The sequence below is a fragment of the Lycium barbarum genome, chromosome 5 (genome assembly GCF_019175385.1).
Source record: "Lycium barbarum isolate Lr01 chromosome 5, ASM1917538v2, whole genome shotgun sequence".
Lineage (NCBI taxonomy): Eukaryota > Viridiplantae > Streptophyta > Magnoliopsida > Solanales > Solanaceae > Lycium > Lycium barbarum.
Genome location: NC_083341.1, coordinates 66,871,614 through 66,895,737, shown reverse-complemented (window position 1 = coordinate 66,895,737; position 24,124 = coordinate 66,871,614). Strand labels below are relative to the sequence as shown.

At 40.8% G+C, this 24,124-nt stretch overlaps 1 non-coding gene across 1 annotated transcript; it reads left to right on the top strand.

Annotated features, from left to right (window-relative positions):
- The first annotated feature begins 3,177 nt into the window (after positions 1–3,177).
- On the top strand, positions 3,178–3,284 carry LOC132642984 (small nucleolar RNA R71). Its single transcript, XR_009583450.1, has one exon. It is a non-coding gene; the product is annotated as a small nucleolar RNA R71 (small nucleolar RNA).
- Positions 3,285–24,124: the final 20,840 nt, after the last annotated feature.

The following is a 24,124-nucleotide window of genomic DNA, read 5'->3' as shown; positions in this document are numbered from 1 at the left end:
TCGTCAAACGCCTTGATGCACTTTTCATCAAAATTGAATTTGGATTCTTTTTCTAAGAGTTTGCACATGGGATTTGCAATTTTTGAGAAGTCTTTGATAAACCTTCTATAGAATCCGGCGTGCCCCAAGAAACTCCGAACTCCTTTTACTGAAACGGGCAGAGGGAGTTGTGAAACCACATCGATTTTAGCTTGATCAACCTCAATCCCTTTTTCTGAAATCTTATGGCCAAGGACAATGCCCTCCTTGACCATAAAATGACACTTCTCCCAGTTGAGCACGAGGTTGGTTTCCTCACACCGTTGCAGCACCCGATCAAGATGACCCAAACATTCATCGAATGAATCTCCCACCACCGAGAAATCATCCATGAAAACTTCAAGAAAGTTTTCAACCATATCAGAGAATATGGACATCATGCATCTTTGGAAGGTAGCTGGTGCATTGCAAAGACCAAATGGCATCCGGCTGAAAGCGAATGTCCCATAGGGACAAGTGAAAGTAGTCTTTTCTTGGTCTTCGAACGCAATGTTGATCTGGTTGTATCCTGAGTACCCATCCAAGAAATAGTAATAAGATCTTCCAGCTAGCCGATCAAGCATTTGATCAATAAAAGGCATAGGGAAGTGATCCTTGCAAGATGCGGTATTCAGCTTCCGGTAGTCCATACACACTCTCCAACCGGTGACAGTCCTTGTTGGAATCAACTCATTTTTCGAGTTAGGGACAACAGTGATGCCCCCTTTCTTTGGCACACACTGAACAGGGCGAACCCAAGGGCTGTTGGCAATCGGGTAAACCACCCCAGCATCTAACCACTTAATGATCTCCTTCTTCACCACCTCTTGCATCGGTGGATTTAATCTTCTCTGATGTTCAACACTCGGTGAACTTTCCTCCTCCAACTGTATTCGGTGCTCACAAATTCCGGCGGGAATCCCCCGGATGTCTGCAATAGTCCAACCCAGAGCTCTTAAATGCTTTCTCAAGACTACGATGAGTCTTTGAATTTGGCCCTCATTCAGAAGCGATGACACAATAACTGGAAGAGTAGCATTTTCTCCAAGAAATACATATTTAAGATGTGATGGCAGTTTCTTGAGTTCCAGTTTCGGTGGCTCAATAATTGATGGTTTTGCTGGAGGAGTTGTTCGTTTCTCTAGATCAAGAGACAATTTCTTGGGCTCATAAGAGTAAGACCCCAGACCTGTGAGTGAATTCACTGTCTCATTATATCCCTCCATTTGGTCGGCATCAAAATTCACCAAGATGGCCAACAATGCTTCGCTCGAGCATTCTTCCTCCATTTTAAATTCCACTGCTTCATCCACCTTGTCAACAGAGTTTATGACTGAAATGCTTTGATAAGGACTAGGTAACTTCATGCCTTTGCTAGCGTGAAAAGTCACCTCCTCATCGTTCACCCGGAACTTTATTTCGTGCTTTTCGGAGTCCATAAGAGCCCTCCCTGTGGCAAGGAAAGGTCTTCCCAGAATAATAGGAATTTCTTGATCAATAGCACAATCAAGAATCACGAAATCTGCCGGCAGTAGAAATTCCCCGATTTGAACCAGCACATCATCAACTACTCCAACTGGCCTTTTTATCGATCTGTCAGCCATCTGCAACCTCATGGTAGTTGGCCTTGGCATAGCTAGCCCCGATCTCTTAAAAATTTCCAGGGGCATAAGATTTATGCTAGCCCCGTTATCACACAAAGCCCTGGCAAAATTTTGCTACCCTATGGTGCATGGAATTGTGAATGCTCCAGGATCTTCCCTCTTTTGCACAGTGGTTTTGGAAAGAATGGCACTAACGCGGTGAGTGATACCCACAGTGTCGTGTTTCAATGGCTTTTTCTTCTTTGTTAAAAGATCCTTCAAATACTTAGCAAAGCCAGGCATTTCTTTAACAGCATCCATGAAAGGAATGTTCATCGTCAACTGCTTGAGTTGATCATAAAATCTCAAGCACTTCTCATCTTCTGTTTTTCTCACCAACCTTTGAGGAAAAGGCGGTGAAGATTTAAACAATTGGCTCAAAGGGCGAAGAGCACCGGAAAGTTTTGCCTTCCCCTTTTCCTGGTTTTCCACCGGTTCCTTTGGTTTATTAAGATTCAGCTCTTCTTCAACTACAATGGGGACTTCCTCCCCTGCTTCTTCCTCGATAATATCATCCAATACACTAGGCTGCGCTTCTTTTTCAACAATTGGTTCCTGATCAATTGGCTTTTTATTGTCACCCTGAAGTATTTTTCCACTTCTGGTGCTAATGGCAAGTACATTCTCCACAGAGTTCACTCCACTACCTTTTGGATTAGGAACTGTATCACTCGGTAATTGTCCCCGTTGAGGAGTATGCACTTCTCGGGAAAGGTCTCTGAATTGCGCTTCAAGCTTCTGAATGGAAGCTGAATGCGATAGTTGGACCTGGGACATTCCCTTGATTGTGCTCTCTGTTCTGTCTTGATTCATCAGCATTTTCTGCATCATATTCTTCAGTTCTGCAGAATCATTAGACGTGTTACCAGCAGAGTTAGTAGCTGAATTATCTTTCCATGGCTGGGAATTGGATGCTTGCCCCCTAGGTGGAATGTAGGGGTTAGAGCTCTTGTTGCCATAATTATTGTTATTGTAATTCCCTTGATTGGGATTACCCTGATCAGTTCTTCCATAATTCTGTCCTTGGTAATTTTGTTGAGGCCTTTGCCATGGGTGATTACCGGAACCTTGGTAGTTTTGCCGTTGATAACCCCCTTGCGAGTTATTGACATAATTCGCATCCTCATATTGTGGCTGCCCCTCAAGATAAGTTTCGTCAGAAACTTGATACATTCCGGGAGCATGAGGTGGCATCTCATCGATAACGTTTACACATTTGGCCTCTTTCTCCATAAGCCTTTTGGATAATAAATCCACGGTGGTTTGCAGTTGAGCGAACGCATGATCTCGCTCATGATTTTCTTTGGCCACCGCGGCCACAGAGGGACTACCATATGATAGGAATTCGCTATCAGTCGAATGCCAGGCTTGATTATGGGTAGTAAGCTTGTCGAGCAACCGGGTGATGTTGACAAAGGTTTTGTCCATAAAGCATCCCCCAGCTGCAGTGTTGACAGCTATTTGATTCATTGTATCTAGCCCCTTGTAGAACTTCTCTGTGAGAATTGCATCTGGAAATCCATGATTCGGAGATTGAGCTAGATAATATTTGAACCTCTCCCATGCAGCATATAGTTGTTCCCCTGGAAGTTGTTTAAACCCAAAAATCTTATCCCGAAGCTCAGCCTTTTTGCTGGGTGGGAACCATTGTTTTAGAAAGATATTGGCCAGCTCATTCCAGGTATGAATAGTATTGCTCGGGAGCTTTTCATACCATTCCCTAGCTTGGCCAGCTAATGAATATTTGAAAACCCGCAGTCGCAGTGCATCAGCAGGAACAGCACCTTGAGATTGTTGGGAACATACATGCACGAAATTCTTTAGGTGTCGAAGTGGACAGTCTTCCGAAGAATTTCGGAAATAGCCTTCAAGTTTCAATAGCTGATAGATAAACCTATCAATTTTGAAATTAGCATTTCCTGTTCTCGGGGGAACTACAGCAGAAGCATAATCAGCTTCGTCGATGAATTCTGCAAATACATTCTCATCCTCCTCTTCTTCTGGTGCAGGATGGTTCACTTGGATCCCCCCTTGGTTCCCTTGATTGCGATGGGGTCTTCCAGCCATGTTCACCTGGTTCACTAAAACAGCAAACGAGGTGTGATGGAATAGAAAAAGTTTTAAAGAATAGTACACAACAATTAGTAATTTCTGAACCGTATTCCCCGGCAACGGCGCAAAAATTTGATACGCTCAAATTACACCTATTAATGGCGTAAAGCGGACGTTGTCAAATATAGTAACCCAACAAGGTTGGGGTCGAATCCCACAGGGAATATGGTGAGAAAAGAGTACTAATCGTATGCGATACCAATCTTTAAATGCTTTAATCCTATTCCGGATAGTTTGAATTGATTGTTGAATAATGTAATTGAATACTTTGACTTAGAATGTAATTAATATGAGAGAGAGACTAAGGTTGTGTTTCCCAATTTGATTAGATATTATGCTTCGGATTTCAATGTGATATACTTCTAATGGTTGTTCTAAGAATATGCACTTGATCTCTTAAAGACTTCTTAATGTTTCCCAACAGTTAAGCAGTATTTCCTCTTTATGATTCTTCCGAATATAAAAGAGTTACAATCGAAGAGCGACCAATAATGCCAATTTAGACTTATTCTTATTCCTAAGTTAGTCTATTAAACGAGGGTTAACGCCTCGAGTCATTGTTATTCAATCTTACCAATATTGACTCTCTTTCCCAAGAAAAGTCAATATAATGGCTTCGGCTAATGCTTGCAATCATTACCCAACGTTACAACACAAAGATAGAATAAATAACAACAACCATTATGCATATATCAATAATAGAAACCCATTCACATAATACCCATCATGGGATTCACAACCTTAGAATTGAAATTAGCTACTCATAATGTTTCTTGACAGAAAAAGCTTAAAGATTAACATAATACACTTACAATACTAATACAAGATGGAATGAGAGTGAAGTTGTTGCCTTAAATGCTCCAATCACTTCAAGATTAAAAATCTAAGGTTTATGCCTCTAAAATAAAATCTGAATAATGAATTAAAACCCTACATTATGTATTTATAGAGCCAAAAATCGCGCCAAGTTTCTGGACAAAAATGCCCTTACGCCGCATTGTTATGGACCGTAACTCAGGTTACGGTCCGTCCTTCATTTCGTCATTTGACCACTTCGACGTTACGGCCACCATGCGACGGACCGTACCCTGTGTTACGGTCCGTCCTTCTGAAGCGTAAGTGGTGACAATTACTTGGCAACTCTCTGGAATTTTGGATGATGTTACGGTGAAGGGTTACGGACCGTAACATGAGTTACGGACCGTAACACTAAACCGTAACACTGAAGATTTTATTGAAACTCTCTGGAAATTTAGCTCATGTTACGGTGACATGTTACGGACCGTAACATGAGTTACGGACCGTAACACTAAACCGTAACACTGAAGATTTTATTGAAACTCTCTGGAAATTTAGCTCATGTTACGGTGACATGTTACGGACCGTAACATGAGTTACGGACCGTAACACTTCACCGTAACACTGATGGTTTCAATGAAACTTTCTGGAAATTCAGGCCTTGTTACGGTTCAAAGGTACGAACCGTAACATAAGTTACGGACACCGTTACGGTCCGTAACTGTCGCTTAGCTCAAATTTGTACGTTTTTCCAGCATTACTTCTCATTTCCGATCCTTAGTTAATCAACCCTATAAAACACAAAAATAACATAAGAAACAATATAAAAACACTTAAAATCAAGCAATATTTCTAGTTACAAAGGCATAAAATGTGCCAAAATTCACGGCACATCAGCAAGAAAACGCAGCCCCCGAAGGAAGGGGGTCAGTACGAAATATGTACTGAATATGTAAAGCGGAATCACAGAAGTCAAATCATAATGGTTACAGAAAATGAGTACAAAATCCAGAGTGTCAAATGCATATTTCCCAAAACAGACAGAATGTGTACAGAAACATATGTCATATCATATCCGGCCCCTGCCACGGGACTCGGCAGACAGAACGTGGTCACCCTCCCGACACCGGTGCCACAATACAGAGGAATCAGAAAAAGGGGCGTGGCCCCGTATCATAAAATGTCATATCAGAATGGCCATAACAGATCAGATCAGAATAGGCGGACATGGCATATCATACACCACAGACCCATGTACGCGTATACCTGCCCCCTCACATCGGGACGCGGCGAACAATACAGAGAATTACGCTTGACAACATATCCTGGCCCGGGCTCAGTGTGGGAAACATTGGGACATCCACGAATGGAGTAGTGAGAGACTAATGCAATTTAAAAATATCATAAGTGTTTTCAAAGACTCGATGAAGCGTAGCAAAGACAAACAAATCAAATGGAGTCGGACAGAATCATAATAAATGTATTTCGGATATCGTAATAAATTACAGAAGTATAACTTTCCCGAAGTCATTCCGAGTGTCAAAATAATTTATAATATTTAACAGAATATTTAAAATAATATTCGTTAAGCGATTAGTAGGGTAATTAAAACATTTCTTTCAAAAATCGCTTAAAAAGGAAGCTTTAGCATATTAGGGGCAAAACCGTAAATAGCGGGCCCGCCTTGGGACAAACGAGACGGCGGGCTCAAATTGTGCCCTCTAAGCATATAGTATCACCTAAAAAGGTTATACAGACATTCTATGACTTTCTGAATCATTTAGAGCAAAATTGCATAATTTCAGAAAAAGCGTATTAAAATGGTTCAATTCTACTGATGGAAAAACTGAAATTTTGTCTTGCGGATTCCGAGGGCCAAGAGGTCCTTCGAGGCCCGGATCCGACCCTAACACACTAGGGGCATGCCAAGGGAAGAATTAGGTTTGCTTTACATACCTTTCACGCTCCTTAATCCTTTCCAAACTCACTTCCCGTTTCGTCGAAAAACTGCAATTGGTCAAGTTTACCAATTGTAAGCTATGAATACCAAAGTTCCAACTTAATGCATATTTGGCTACCGAAATTTCGGCAGCACTTCCCCTATACATATAGCACCCCGAGAATTCAACTCGGCTATAATTCATCAACAACAACCCAAACGACAACATCAATAGCAACAATAAACATTAAAAATACAAATATCCTTCAACTAGTCATTTTTCTCACAAGTTGACATAATCTTCAATTCAACCCAAACTTTCGAACTAACATCATGATTTCACATCCATTATCACTCAAGATCATCACAATATAGATTTAGAGACATTTCATATCATTTTCCTTAAGATATACACTCGATATACATAATATACAACTTTCCGCCAAAATCATAATTTATGCAAAACACCAAATCTTTGGCATACAACTTCATAACAAGTTTCCAACTTCCAAATTCATCAATGATCATCTTAATTCACAACCAAACAACTTCGTTTCCTTAATGTCGGAAAATCATACTAAAACGACATAAGTGTTTACATTCCAATTCAATACAAACTTATATCATTCTAACTTCATTTCCATGCCAAGCATTACAACAACACTCCAATACACTAAACAAACTTAATCCATTTCATTCCCAAGCCAAATATACCACACGGCCTTATGCTTATTTTTCCATATCAACTAAATTCATCCAACTTTCAATTCCCATATGCATTTCATCACAATTACAACTAGAATATAACATAAATTCAACACAACTTGGCTATACAACATATATATACACACGGCTGCAAGCCATATACCAAACCCACATTGCAAACTTCCATTTTTCCATACAATCAACACATTTCTATATACTACAACACAATCAAAACTTCATAACACAATAAAAAGGTAGAAATTCTTACCTTTTCTTCAAGTTTTCTTCACTTGGAGATGTAGTCACTTTGATGATTCTAATGCTCCCCACTCCAATCCAACTATACCAAGTTACAAAGGAACCTTCACTTAGTAGGAAATCAACAAGAATTGAATTTTTAAGACAAGATTTTTGCTAGCCAATTTTTCATGGCAAACCCGAAACCCTCTATCTTCTTGCTCTATTTTTTTTTGTTCTTGTTTATCATCTTTGTTGACTTGTCTTGATATTATCCTAACATATACTAGTTGATCACATGACTAGCACATGATCAACTAGGTGGGTTTGGGCCAAATTAAATGGCTTGGCCGGCCACCCCTACTCTCTTTGGGCCTCAATTTGTTTCACATTTTACAAGCCCAATAACTTGTGAATCATATTTTGTAATTCCCGAAACTAATTTCCAAAATTCCAAAATTACCCTTAGCCTTGTCCCACACTTTCATGACTCTATTCTTTCATGCATAACTCTTATGTTCAACAAAATATCAAATTTGACCCCATATCTCAAGAATCCACTATTTATCAAATTTTTCCAAACGTGTGGAACACGGGTTATAACACATACGACCAAGAAATCATCGAAAGAAAGCATTACATACCTGAGGACAATGAGTGCCTCTGTCTAAATCTCCTATGTGAGTGGAAATAAATGTGGATACCTAAACTTTATATCTTCCTCAGCTTCGCAAGTCATCTCTTCCCTATTATTGTTTCTCCATAAAACTTTAACTGAAGTTACATCTTTGGTTCTGAGCCTCCAAACTTGCCTATCTAGAATAGCAATGAGAACTTCTTCGTATAATGATTGCTCGGTGACCTGGATATCATCCACAGGTACGATTCTGGAAGGATCTCCAATGCACTTACGAAGCATCGATACAAGGAAAACTGGGTAGACTGACTCCAAATCGGAAGGTAGATCTAAATCATAAGCCACCTGGCCTACCTTGCGTACAATCTTGTAAGGCCCAATATACTGAGTGCTAATCTTGCCCTTTTTTTAACCAAATCTTATGACGCCTTTCATTGGCGACGCCTTCAAGAATACCCAATCATTCACTTGGAACTCTAAGTCTCGTCGGTTATTATCTACATAAGATTTCTGACGACTCTGAGCTGTTAATAATCGATCCTGAATAAGCTTGACCTTTTCCATGGCATGCTGGATCAAGTCTGGCCCTATTAGCTTAGTTTCTTCCACTTTAAACCATCCAATTGGTGATCTATACTTGCGCCTATATAAAGCATCATACGGGGCTGTTTGGATGTTGGAATGATAACTATTGTTATATGCGAACTCTATAAGCGATAAGTAATCATCCCAACTAGCTCCAAAGTCTAGCACACATGCCCGTAACATATCCTCAACAGTCTGAATGGTACAATCAGCTTGTTCATTAATTTTTGAATGAAATGTTGTACTAAGACTCACCTGGGTCCCTAAACCTCCTTGGAAAGACTTTAAAAAAAATAGTTGTGAACTAGGTTCCTCTATCAGAAATAATAGCTATTGGAACACCATAGAGTCGTACTATCACTTTGATATAAAGATTTGTATAATCCTCAGCTGCGTATATAGTTCTGACTGGTAGAAAATGAGTTGGCTTCGTAAGTCTATCCACAATTACCCATATAGAATCATACTTCCGTTAAGAATGAGGTAAGCCTGTAATGAAATCCATATTAATTACTTCCCATTTCCAAGTCGGAATTTCCATAGCTTGCAAGAATCCATTGGGATTTTGATGCTCTATCTTTACCTGCTGACAGTTAGGATATTGAGATACGAACTCTACTATGTTTTTTCTTCATGTCGTCCCACCAATAACTGGATTTAAGATCATGATACATTTTCGTCGCTCCCGAATGAATAGAATAACGGGAACAATAGGCTTCTTCGAAAATCTGGTGACATAATCCTGCTACATCAGGAACACATAATCTGCCTTGACACCTGAGAACTCCATCTGCAGAATTTCAAATGATGACTTCTTCTTCTGAAGAAGTGTATTTCTGTAATGAACTAATATGGGATCCTCATACTGTTGTTCTTTTACCTCAACTACTAGTGACGAAATAGCTGAATTCCGAATAGTAACTTCCATATTGCCCGAGTCCATTACCTGAACTCCTAGGCTAGATAACTGCTGAAGCTCACGAGCTAACTCTCTCTTCTCTGGCTGAACATCACATAAGCTACCCATAGATCTATGGCTAAGAGCATCAGCTACGACGTTCGCCTTCACGGGATGATATAGAATGCTAACATCATAATCTTTCAACAACTCCAACCATTGCCTTTGCCGTAAATTCAACTCTTTCTGCTTGAAAATATACTGGAGACTCTTGTAATCTGTATAAGTATCAACGTGAACACCATACAAATAATGTCTCCACATCTTCAATGCATAAATCACAGCAGCTAACTCAAGATCATGGGTTGGATAGTTTTTCTCGTGATTTCGCAACTACCTAGAAGCATAAGCAATAACTTTACCATGCTGCATTAGCACACAACCTAACCCCACACCTGAAGCATTACAATAAATAACATAGCCCTCCGATCTTTCTGGAAGTGTCAGAACCGGGGCCGAAGTCAACCTATCCTTCAGTTTTCTGAAAACTGCACTCACAAGCATCCGTCCAATTGAAATTTAGCTAATTTTTGAGTCAGTCTCGTCAGTGGTGCAGAAATAGACGAAAAGCCTTCTACAAATCTTCTGCAATAACCTACCAAGCCTAGAAAACTATGAACCTCCATAGGTGTTGTAGGTCTTGGCCAAGTCCTTACAGCTTCAATCTTCTGGGTATCCACCCAAATGCCATCAGTTGAAATAATATGCCCCAGAAAAGTCATAGAATTCAACCAAAACTCACATTTTGAAAATTTTGCATATAACTCCTGAGCCTGAAGAACTCTAAGGACAGTACGTAAATGATCTACATGTTATGCCTCGGACCGAGAATATACCAGGATATCATCGATGAACACAATCACAAATGAATCTAGAAAAGGCCTAAACACATTGTTCATCAAATCCATGAACACCACCGGTGCATTAGTCAACCCAAACGACATTACTCGAAACTCGAAATGACCTAATCTAGTTCTGAAGGCTGTCTTTGGAATGTCCTTCTCCCTAAATCTCACCTGATGATACCCGGATCTTAAATCTATTTTTGATAACCATTTAGCACCCTGCAACTGATCAAATAAATCATCAATTCTTGGGAGCGGATATTTATTCTTGATCGTCACCTTATTCAGCTGTCTGTAATCAATACACATTCGCAAGGAAGCATTTTTCTTTCTTGCAAAAAATACAGGTGCTCCCCACGATGATGAACTAGGTCTAATGAAGCCTTTTTCAAGAAAATCTCTCAATTGCTCCTTCAACTCCCTCAGTTCAGTAGGAGCAATTCTATAAGGAGGAATAGATATTGGCTTAATATCCAGTAGCACATCCATGGCAAAATCAATCTCTCGCTCTGGTGGAAGAGCTGGTAGCTCATCTGGGAATACATCTGAAAAGTCACTCACCAAAGGGACAAATTTAAGAGTTGGCGACTTTGCCTCTATATCCTGAATCCGAACTAAATGATAAATGCAGCCTTTAGCAATCATCTTCCTTGCCTTGAGATAGAAAATAAACCTACCTCTCGGAGACGCTGTATTTCCCTTCCACTCTAAAACGGGTTCTCCCGAAAACTGAAAATGAACCATTTTTGTTCTACAATCAACATTGGCATAACAAGAAGCCAGCCAATCCATACCCATAATGACATCAAAATCTACCATTTTCAGCTCATGTAGATCAGCCATAGTATGACGGTCACAAATCACAACCACATAATTTCTATATACCCAACTAGCTATCACTGGGTCATCGATGGGTGTAGACACTTCAAAAGGTTTAATTGGCTCGGGTTTCACCCTAATACGATCGACAATAGAAGGAGTAATATATGACAATGTAGAGCCTGGATCAATCAATGCATACACATCATGAGAAGATACCAATAATATACCTTTGACAACATCGAGGCAAGACTCAAGATCCTGTCACCCGGCCAGTGCATAAATACGGTGCTGAGGACCACTCGAACTGGGCGCTCCTCCTCTTCCCCTACCACAACCCATTGGTGTCTATGAGCTTCGCCCAGGAGGGCGTACGGATGCTGAAGAACCAACTGCTGATCCTGTAGACTGAACCGCACCTCTACTACCTCGGAATGGACACTCACGCATTATTTGGCCCGACTGGCCACAAGCATACCAAACATCCAGACCTAATTGGCACTGTCTCCCATGTAACTTACCGCACTGAGTACATCGTGGTAAAAGTGGTCTCATTTGGCCTGAATCACCCCTGTACTGAGAACCCAAAGCTCTGACCCGGTCTGAAGAGAATAGGGCGATCAAATCTCTGGCCCGCAAATCGCGGAGGTGCACTAGTCACTGAATGGCCTGAGTGTCTAGAATACTGCTTCCTCTGACCTTCTCTAAGCTCACTCATAGGACTTGAGGATCTGACCCACTTGCTATAACCCCTATCATACTCACGCTCATTCCCCCGCTGTTGCTACCACTCTTCTAAATTCTGGGCGTGGGCCTGGATGTGAGAAATATCCATACCATCCTGAAGTCAAGCCGTCAAAAACTTATCCATCAAATTTGGCCCCAAACTATTCACAAACCGGTGAACGCGATCTCCCATATCAGATACCATGGTCGGAGCATACCTAGCCAAAGAATTCAAACGGAGGCTATACACTAGGGCACTAATATTTTCCTGTCTAAGATTCAGGAACCTGTCAGCTCTAGCCCGTCGAACCTCTGGCGGTAAATAGTTTTGGAGGAAAGTATCTACAAACTTTTGTCATACTGGAAGAGGTGTGCTGTCTCCTCTAGAAGACATCCAAACTGTATACTAATGAACCGCAACATCCCGTAATCCATAAGAGTCCAACTCTACCGACTCAACATCCGAAGCATGTATTACCTGCAATGTTCTCAATATTCCTGTCACGACCCAGCCTCGTAGGCCGTGACTAGTGCCCGAGATGGAGACTCGTACATATTCTCTAGCCAAAATCTACTTATGTTTAGCATGTTAGGGACTTCAACACATACTAGACAATATATTATTTAAATCTTTACTTATAGAATCGCATATATAAACCGACTGAGTTATAATAGAATAGGGAAATGCCAGACGTAAACCATATTAGCATATCCGGACAAAACGACTCACGACCCACATACATGTCTACAGGCCTCTAACAAAGACAACAGAATCATATGACGGGACAGGGCCCCGCCGTACCCCTGAATAGTCACACATACATAAATATATACAACAGATGGAACTGTACCAAAAGTATGGCTCCGGATCAAGGGAGCACTTCAAACAGCAGAACGGATACCCTAGGCTGACGGACCACCGTAACGAACGTCTGTACCTGCGGGCATGAAACGCAGCCCCCGAAGAAAGGGGGTCAGTACGGAATATGTACTGAGTATGTAAGGCATGAAATACATAAAACAGAAACATAACTGGAACAATGGTACAAAAAGTAAGTACATTAGTCAGAATACCAAGGTGCTTATTTCCCGAACGTAGATCACGCTTACCGATGTCATATGTCAGAAAAATACAGAAAATGAGTAAATCATCCAGAGTGTCAAAATACTTACTTTCCAAACACAGATCGTGTGTGCCGACATCTTTTGTGATTGTATACATATACATATAACAGATCTCGACACTCCAGTAAGGGACGCGGTGAATGGAGTCTTCATGTATGCCGACATCATAAATCATATATGCATATAACAGATCCCGGCCCCTTAGTGAGGGACGCGGTGAACAGAATCATCAATGCATGTCAAAATCAGATATCATATATGCATATAACAGATCCCGGCCCTCTATTACGGGACGCGGTGAACAGAATCATCATATGACATCCTGGCCGCCAACCCCATATCATCATATCATCATATACATATGTACATATAACAGAACCCGGCCCGCAAGGGAGAGGGACGCGGTGAACAATGCAGAGGAAGACGCACGATAACAGAACCTGGCCCGGGGCGCAGTGAAATACATACTGAGGCTTGCACGAGCAGAGTAGTGCGAAACCATATGCACACAAATCCAGACTCGATAGATACATACACTTACCGACATCTGAAGGCTCAGAAACAAATTTCGGGTCAATCCGATTTAGTATAAGAAAGTTATGAGCGTTTGAAGTACAGAACCTTCTACGAACATTTCGGAAGCCATTTTTGGAAAATCAAAGTAACAACCACGTTAGGTACCTTCCAAATATCGTTATGGATCAACTCAGATAGAGCTTTTGGAACCATATGTACGTATCAAAATGTATTAAAGACTCGATGGAGTAATCAAACGTGCAATCATTTGAAAATCAAACTTTAGTCATATCTATTATCTTTCTAATGCCATTCGGAAACATACAGAACTCTTACGAACGTTTCAAAGTAAATTCGAGATCTTTTTCGAAAGTTAGGGACATTAAAACTTACAGAACTCTTTATGCTCATCTCGTTATTCAACCATACAATAAGTTCAACTATATCGAACGTACTCATGTCAGAAGTGAATAAGAATCATAGAAAGACTCGGAGACATATCAAGTAGATTTTCGGACAACATAAATACGCATCAAGATCATATGAAACAGCTTATGGAAATCAAGGATATTAGCCATCGTAGTGGCCCTAAGAATAGGAATTTCTTTGCAATCATACATATACGTCATTTTTTTGTTCCACAAAGATCATGCCAAAAGAAAGAAAGGGTAAGCCTTACATACCTTGCCCGCTTCCTACGCTAATCGGAACTTAATTCTTTGGCTTCGCAAAATCTACAACAATATTAACATATACCAAACATTAGCCACAAACACTTAGGAGTCCAATTCTAAGCCGACACTTAATCTACAGAAATTTCGGCAGCATTTCCCCTGTAAATGCAACATCCTCGAGAATTCAACTCGGCCAAACATACAACAACAAATCCGAGAATTTAACTCGGCCAAAATATCAACAACAATACCAACAATTATTATAGCAATATCCACAGTCGATTCAAAACGCATACTAACGTTAGCAACTTCTTCCTACAACTTCAACGACGTCTCATTTATGTTAAATTCATATTTGCTCACACATTCAAGTACTAATCCGCAACCATTCAAACACTATTCAAGAATACTTCAAACAATCCGTACAATATTGAAAACAATTCAACCAATACTCTACTTCATTCAAAACCTTCCAAATGCAACAAGAACAATAACAACACATTTCCTTCCTTCAAATTCATGAACTACTCCAACAATTTACACACTAACAACATTATCTTCCATAAATACAAGAACACTATTTTCAATTCACATTAACTTCTAAAACAAGTCTCCAACCATTACAACTTCACTAGGATCATTAAGCTTTCTTTATCAACATGGAATCCATAACAACAACAACAAAATGCTAAGTAAAATTTGTTCCTTATTCCTACACACACCTACGACCACACACCACACCCACACGGCTCAACCTCAACGCACCAAGTTTTATGAATTTCATTAATTTTCTACATACTACAACATACATAACCATCTATAACATATAAAAAGAGGATTAAACCTTACCTTTTTCCACTTATCTTCTTTCTTGGCTAATGTTGCTCCTTGCGAGAATAAATGTTTTTCTTGCTCCAATAATTATACCACTTTAAAGAGGACCCTTGAATTAGTAGGAATACTAGAAGAAATTATTTTTTTGGGATCAAAATTGAAGTCTCAATTTTTGTCACTCATGGTCGAATGGCCTGGTTCCTTGGCTCCTCTCCAAGCTTCTTGAAATTTCCAAGTCTAAAAGATGAATATTATGGCAACTTGTCATCTTTTTTGGGTTATTTATTTAACTTCCATATGGGCCTTGGCCCATACTATGCTTGGACGGCCACTTGGCCCATACTATGCTTGGACGGCCACTTGGCCCATGTTTCAAGTCCATCTTTTTTTTTTGGTCTTGCAATTCATAAAAAATTATTCTCCAAATTCCAAATTTTCCCTTAGCCTTCCTCCATATTTCTATGAGTCATCTTGCGAATTTCCTTTTCTACCCCTAGCCTTTCTTAATTTTTCCACATCAAAATTTTCATAAACAACTTGTGCGCTAAACAAAATCAAAATACAACCTTGTCCTTAACTTCCCGCGATTACCTTGAATTATCCGAATGTACAAAATGCGGGATATAACTTCCTCCCCCCCCCCCCCCCTTTAGAACATTCGTCCTCGAATGTTAAACTGGCCTCATGGCGTATTATAATATTTCGAGGAGGTCTCCTCTATAGTTGTCACATACAATCATTTAGCATATCCGTTTTAGAAGCTTAGATTGCCTATGGCGTAGAAAAACAATTAGGGATACTTCTTCTTCATTTCTTCTTTCGGCTTCCCAGATCGTTTCCTCTTTATTATTGTTTGGCCGCAATACTTTAACCGGAACCACGTCTTTGGCATATAACTTTATCACCTAACCCTCCGTTATGGACACAGACTATTCCTTATATGGTAGCTTCTCTGTCACTTAGATATCATTTATATAAACACTTGGGAAGTCACCAACACATTTGCGAAGCATAGGCACGTGGAAGACTGGATGTACTGCTTCTAATTCGGTGATACCTCTGATTCATGGGTGACTTGCCAATCCTACGGATAATTTGATAAAGCCTACTATATCTCAAATTGGGCTTTCCCTTTTAATTTTACATTCTAAGTGTTTATCCAATCATGACTTTGTCGCTAACGAGCATAATGGTTATGTTCCTTTCCAAGGCCAGTTTATTAGTATCCCAAGTGTATATGCATGATATTTCTTTGCCATTTCTAATCCTTCGCAGTCCAACTATACTCATGACAACTCATGATTCGAATTCAGTTAATTTCTTAACTCGCAACATCTCTGGGTTCTTGCCGTAACATTTCCTCGTTTCCTTTCCTCTCATTCTTCGGTGCCAATATCCTTGTCTTTAACTTCCTTGGATTGGTGATCGTTTCATTAATCGTCACTCCTTATTGGTTCTCCGGCGTGGACTCCTTATAATTGTAATTGGGTATTGCTTCATGTTAATTATTCTTTCAATTCCATAGCGTATGCCCCTATGTTCAGTATGATTAATGGTCCATGAACCATCTTCTAATACCCGGTGGCTTCCTTTATCTTTTATTCATATAAGCAGTGCGCTTCCTTTCTTCGGAAAGTTATCAACTACCAACTGTTGTTATTTCCTTATAATTGTTGTCACCCGAGGTGTCTTTTAGATCTGTTATCCTTAATCTCTTTCTTGGGGAGTAGCTTTCTTCTCTTATTGTTTGTACCATCGGCTCTGAAGTTCATAAAATATTACTTTTATTCGTGCGAATCGGTTCCATCCTTAAGTCACTCTCCAGAAAGGCTTCTCTATGTTCAAATCAACTATACCAACATGGCTGTGGGGTTATTCTTCCTTTGATAAGTAGTCAGTCGGCTATCGCCAACTTATTAGAATATCCTCCGTACTTCCATGTGGTTGTCCTATTTCCACCGTCGACCTTCCTCAAGTTTGTTTCCCTTTTTGTCCTATACCATTACATTCTAGTCCTTTCACAGACCTGTCCCTCAGATTTCTACGCAAATAATTTCATGCTTTGCCCGTCGGTTCTTTTAGAGGCTTTGCTTAATTATATTTCTTACTTTTTCACTTTTTCCGACATTTGATCTCCTTGTCTTCCATTTACCTACTCTCTTTTCTTTCCAAATATCATTGTATTAGAATCTTCCAATCTTAACCTGTAGTGAAATCAGTATCAGTTTATCTCATAACATCTGTACCATACCTTTCGCTTTGTCTCTTGTATTCCGTCCAGTTAATGTCTTCCAGACATTACAACACTGGTTGTTAGGGTCCACCTATCGATCGATATAGTCATAAATGGGATGTCCTATGCATACATATACATTACTGCCATTTCTTTTACAAAATATTTCCAAACGCTTATTCAAACTTACTCTGATTCCAGAGCTACGTTGCTCTTTCTTCCTTTTCACCAATCTAGTCTGTCTCAGCCTACGCGACCTCTATAAGGTTTCTAACCACTCCACATACTCTAGTTTCCTTTAGGTTACCCCAAATTCCCAGTTGTCTCTTACAACTAGATTTGTGGAAATTTTAGTACACTTCCCGGGGGGGTCACCCATCCCAAAATTGCTCTGGCCCTAGCACGCTTAACCTTAAAACTTTAATGCATTTCGATGCGTTAATGCTGGTATAATTGCACCCACTTCCCTGCATGACCTTTCTCACATAATCTAGGGCAAGTCGGGGTCTTAACAATTTTCGGAAGGTTCTCATAGCGGGTCTCACTCCGATCTAGAGAGGGTCTTTTATTTTTCTGATTATGTAATTACCGAGTTAGTCTTTTAAATTCTCATCATTCACTTTTTATCTATATGAATAGCTACCTCAAACGGTCCTATCAATTTCGGTTTTTTTTATCCCAGTTCTTCTAGCAATCAGGGGGAAATTTAGAATAAAATAGAGTCTGAATCTATCAATGCATATACATTTCAGTAGAAGATCAACAGTATACCTGTAACCACGTCTGGTGACGCCTCCTGGTCCTGTGGGCTGGCCAAAGCATATAAGCGGTTCGAAGGACCGCTAGAACCGGGAGCTCCGCCTCGACCTCTACCGCGACCTACCGGTGTCGGCCGCATAGCTACAGAAGGGGAAGATGAACCAGCAACCGACCCAGTGGGCTGGGCTGAACCACGGGAACCATTCTTAAATGGGCATTCCCTCAAAACAAGGTCCTGACGGCCACAAAAGAAACAGGCACCCATAGCACGATAACACTTCCCTAGGTGAGGCTTCCCACAGTAAGAACACCAAGGCATGGGTGGCTTTGACTGACTGAAACCCCTGCTCACCTGCGAACCCGAAGCCCTGGAACTTTGTCCAGCTCCTGAGTATCCGGTGCTATCAACTCTCCCACCAGTGGACTGTGGGGGTGCACCTCGCGCTGGCTGAGAAGACCGTCTAGTATGTTGTTGAGGCTGCCTGCCTCGAAACTCCCTAGAATAACCAGCTGATCTAGCCCTCTTGGGCTGTCTCCTATCACAATCCCTATCGAGCTGACACCCTCTATGTCGGTCCTCCATTCCTTGTGCGTATGCCTGCAGCCGGGCAATGTCCATCCCAGGCTGAGATGCTACCGCCATACAGCTATCAATCAGGTAGTCATCCAACCCTATCACATATCGGTGCATCCTGTCAGTCATATCAGCCATGATAGTGGGCGCATATCTGGCTAGGGAGTCAAACTCTAGGCTGTACTCTCGAACTCTCCTGCCCCTCTGTCTCAGCTGTAAAAATCTGTCAACCCTCGCTCGCCGCATCTCGGGAGGTAGAAAATGGTCGAGAAAGGCGGCTGTAAACTCGTCCCACACAGCTGGAGGAGCATTCTCGCCTCTGGACAGCTCCCAAGACTCGTACCAATTAATCGCTACATCCCGCAGTCTATGCGAAGCCAGCTCGACAGACTCAGTCTCAGAAGCTCGAACTAATCTCAGTGTACGCTGCATCTGTCGAATGAAGTCCTGGGGATCCTCCTCGGGCTTGGACCCGTAGAACTCTGGGGATTACAGGTCAAGAAATCACGAACCCTCAGACTGTCACGTCTATCCACATCATCACCCCTAGCCCGCGTCTGCGAGCCTGCCCTGCTACTAGCCTCGTCAATAACTGTTCAGCATCTTTCATCGCCCTGTCCTCTGCTCCTGGCTGAGGAGCTGGAGGCTCAGGCGCTAGAGCCTCTGGAGCTAACGGTGGAGCCACCTTCTGATCCATAGTGGCAGCGGCTTCTGCTCTAGGCTCCTCTGATAATAGTGGCGTAGCAAAGCCCGCTGACTGGGGCATAACCTCGGGCATAGTCTGGGCACGGGCCCTGGTAACTCTCTGGGCCTGGCTAGTCTCTCCAACTGCTGCTGACTTGCCCTTCTGGGCAGCTGTCGCTTTTCTCGGAGGCATCGCTGAAAACATAACATTTCGTCAGAAAGGAGTCATCCTAATAATACAGATCTACCGCACGATCTAAGATCGAAAGAAAAGTAACATCCTAAATGTCCTGTAGCTTCCTGTTTATAGATGTGGTGCACCACACACCGATAAACAAGACTCTACTAGACACGGCCTGTAGACATTCCGAGGACGAACCGCTCTGATACCACTTTTGTCACGACCCAGCCACGTAGGCCGTGACTAGTGCCCGAGATGGACACTCATACATATTCTGTAGCCAAAATCTACTTATGTTTAGCATGTTAGGGACTTCAACACATACCAGACAATATATTATTTAAATCTTTACTTATAGAATCGCATATATAAACCGACTGAGTTATAATAGAATAGGGAAATGCCAGACGTAAACCATATTAGCATATCCGGACAAAACGACTCACGACCCACATACATGTCTACAAGCCTCTAACAAAGACAACAGAATCATATGACGGGACAGGGCCCCGCCGTTCCCCTGAATAGTCACACATACATAAATATATACAACAGATGGAACTGTACCAAAAGTATGGCTCCGGATCAAGGGAGCACTACAAACAGCAGAACGAATATCCTAGGCTGACGGACCACCGTAACGAACGTTTGTACCTGCGGGCATGAAACGAAGCCCCCGAAGAAAGGGGGTCAGTACGGAATATGTATTGAGTATGTAAGGCATGAAATACATAAAACAGAAACATAACTGGAACAATGGTACAAAAAGTAAGTACATTAGTCAGAATACCAAGGTGCTTATTTCCCGAACGTAGATCACGCTTACCGATGTCATATGTCAGAAAAATACAGAAAATGAGTAAATCATCCAGAGTGTCAAAATACTTACTTTCCAAACACAGATTGTGTGTGCCGACATCTTTTGTGATTGTATACATATACATATAACAGATCCCGACACTCCAGTAAGGGACGCAGTGAATGGAGTCTTCATGTATGCCGACATCATAAATCATATATGCATATAACAGATCCCGGCCCCTTAGTGAGGGACGCGGTTAACAGAATCATCAATGCATGTCAAAATCAGATATCATATGTGCATATAACAGATCCCGGCCCTCTATTACGGGACGCGGTGAACAGAATCATCATATGACATCCTGGCCGCCAACCCCATATCATCATATCATCATATACATATGTACATATAACAGAACCCAGCCCGCAAGGGAGAGGGACGCGGTGAACAATGCAGAGAAAGACGCACGATAACAGAACCTGGCCCGGGGCGCAGTGAAATACATACTGAGGCTTGCACGAGCAGAGTAGTGCGAAACCATATGCACACAAATCCAGACTCGATAGATACATACACTTACCGACATCTGAAGGCTCAGAAACAAATTTCGGGTCAATCCGATTTAGTATAAGAAAGTTATGAGTGTTTGAAGTACAGAACCTTCTACGAACACTTCGGAAACCATTTTTGGAAAATCAAAGCAACAACCACGTTAGGTACCTTCCAAATATCGTTATGGATCAACTCAGATAAAGATTTTGGAAACATATGTACGTATCAAAATGTATTAAAGACTCGATGGAGTAATCAAACGTGCAATCATTTGAAAATCAAACTTTAGTCATATCAATATCTTTCTAATGCCATTCGGAAACATAAAGAACTCTTACGAACGTTTCAAAGTAAATCCGAGATCTTTTTCGAAAGTTAAGGACATTAAAACTTACAGAACTCTTTATGCTCATCTCGTTATTCAACCATACAATAAGTTCAACTATATCGAACGTACTCATGTCAGAAGTGAATAAGAATCATAGAAAGACTCGGAGACATATCAAGTAGATTTTCGGACAACATAAATACGCATCAAGATCATATGAAACAGCTTATGGAAATTAAGGATATTAGCCATCGTAGTGGCCCTAAGAATAGGAATTTCTTTGCAATCATACATATACGTCATTTGTTTGTTCCACAAAGATCATGCCAAAAGAAAGAAAGGGTAAGCCTTACATACCTTGCCCGCTTCCTACGCTAATCGGAACTTAAGTCTTTGGCTTCGCAAAATCTACAACAATATTAACATATACCAAACATTAGCCACAAACACTTAGGAGTCCAATTCTAAGCCGACACTTAATCTACAGAAATTTCGGGCAGCATTTCCCCTGTAAATGCAACATCCCCGAGAATTCAACTCGGCCAAACATACAACAACAAATCCGAGAATTTAACTCGGCCAAAATATCAACAACAATACCAACAATTATTCTAGCAATATCCACAGTCGATTCAAAACGCATACTAACATTAGCAACTTCTTCCTACAACTTCAACGGCGTCTCATTAATGTTAAATTCATATATGCTCACACATTCAAGTACTAATCTGCAACCATTCAAACACTATTCAAGAATACTTCAAACAATCCGTACAATATTCAAAACAATTCAACCAATACTCTACTTCATCCGAAACATTCCAAATGCAACAAGAACAATAACAACACATTTCCTTCCTTCAAATTCATGAACTACTCCAACAATTTACACACTAACAACATTATCTTCCATAAATACAAGAACACTATTTTCAATTCACATTAACTTCTAAAACAAGTCTCCAACCATTACAACTTCACTAGGATCATTAAACTTTCATTATCAACATGGAATCCATAACAACAACAACCAAAATGCTAAGTAAAATTTGTCCCTTATTCCTACACACACCCACGGCCACACACCACACCCACACGGCTCAACCTCAACGCACCAAGTTTCATGAATTTCATTCATTTTCTACATACATAACCATCTATAACATATAAAAAGAGGATTAAACCTTACCTTTTTCCACTTATCTTCGTTCTTGGCTAAAGTTGCTCCTTGCAAGAATAAATGTTTTTCTTGCTCCAATAATTATACCACGTTAAAGAGGACCCTTGAATTAGTAGGAATACTAGAAGAAATTATTTTTTTGGGATCAAAATTGAAGTCTCAATTTTTGTCACTCATGGCCGAATGGCCTTGTTCCTTGGCTCCTCTCCAAGCTTCTTGAAATTTCCATGTCTAAAAAATGAATATTGTGGCAACTTGTCATCTTTTTTGGGTTATTTATTTAACTTCCATATGGGCCTTGGCCCATACTATGCTTGGACGGCCACTTGGCCCATGTTTCAAGTCCATCTCTTTTTTTTTTTGGTCTTGCAATTCATAAAAAATTATTCTCCAAATTTCAAATTTGCCCTTAGCCTTCCTCCATATTTCTATGAGTCATCTTGCGAATTTCCTTTTCTACCCCTAGCCTTTTTTAATTTTTCCACATCAAAATTTTCATAAACAACTTGTGTGCTAAATAAAATCAAAATACAACCTTGTCCTTAACTTCCCACGATTACCTTGAATTATCGGAATGTACAAAATGCGGGATATAACAATTCCATCTATGAAGCTCTGCGAGTCCTCATCCGATTTTGACCCGAAGAATTCTGGAGGGTTCAAACTAATAAAATCACGGGCTCTAGCACTGACAGCTCTATCACCATGACCGGTACCTTGCCGCTGGGGTTGTGCGGTGACTAACTAAGTCAGGAAATGGATAGCCTCTTTCACCTCTTGGCCTGAGGCATCTGGTGGAGGAACTGGGGGTGCTGGAACTGGAACTGAGGCTCCTTCATGATCCTCTGAAGCAGATGGTGAGTGAGAGGACCAAGATGGAACCTCATTATGAGACTCACCCTTCTCTATATCTGTTGGCAGTACCAGCTCGGTTCTCCTGCCTGCCACTGTCTTGCCCTTTTGGGCTGCTGTAGCTTTTCTCGTTACAGGCATTGCTGAAAACATAACACACGGTTAAGAAAAGGGAAATTCTTATATCATGGCTCTATCGCACAATCTATGATGAAGAAGAAGGTCATTCATGTTATATCCCGTATTTTGCGTATTCGGATAATTCGAGATAATTGCGGGAAGTTAAGGGCAAGGCTATATTTTTTACCTTGTTAGCACACAAGTTGTTCATGAAAGTTTTGATGTGAAAATATTAAGAAAGACTAGGGGTAAAAAGGGAAATTCGCAAGATGGCTCGTAGAAAATACGGAGGAAGGTTAATGGCAAATTTGGAAATTGGAGAAATAATTTTTCATGAATTCCAAAACAAAAAAAAAAGTGGGCTTAAGTAAATGGGCCAAAGTGGCCGGCCATGTTGGAGTGGGCTTAGGCCCACATGGAAGCTTAATAAATAAGTCAAAAGATGACTTATGGGTCACATTTTATCATCTTTATCCTTAAGAAATTTCAAGAAACTTGGAGAGGAAAACAAGAAGGCCACATTCGGCCAAGCTATGCAAAAATTGACCCCTTGAAAATCTTAATCAAAAATTATTTTCTTCTAGCATTCCTACCAATTGGAAGGTCCTCTTTAACGTGGAGTAGATGTTGGGGCAAGTAAATCATTCATTCTTGTAAGAAGTAACCTTAGCCAAGTTGAGAAGTGAAG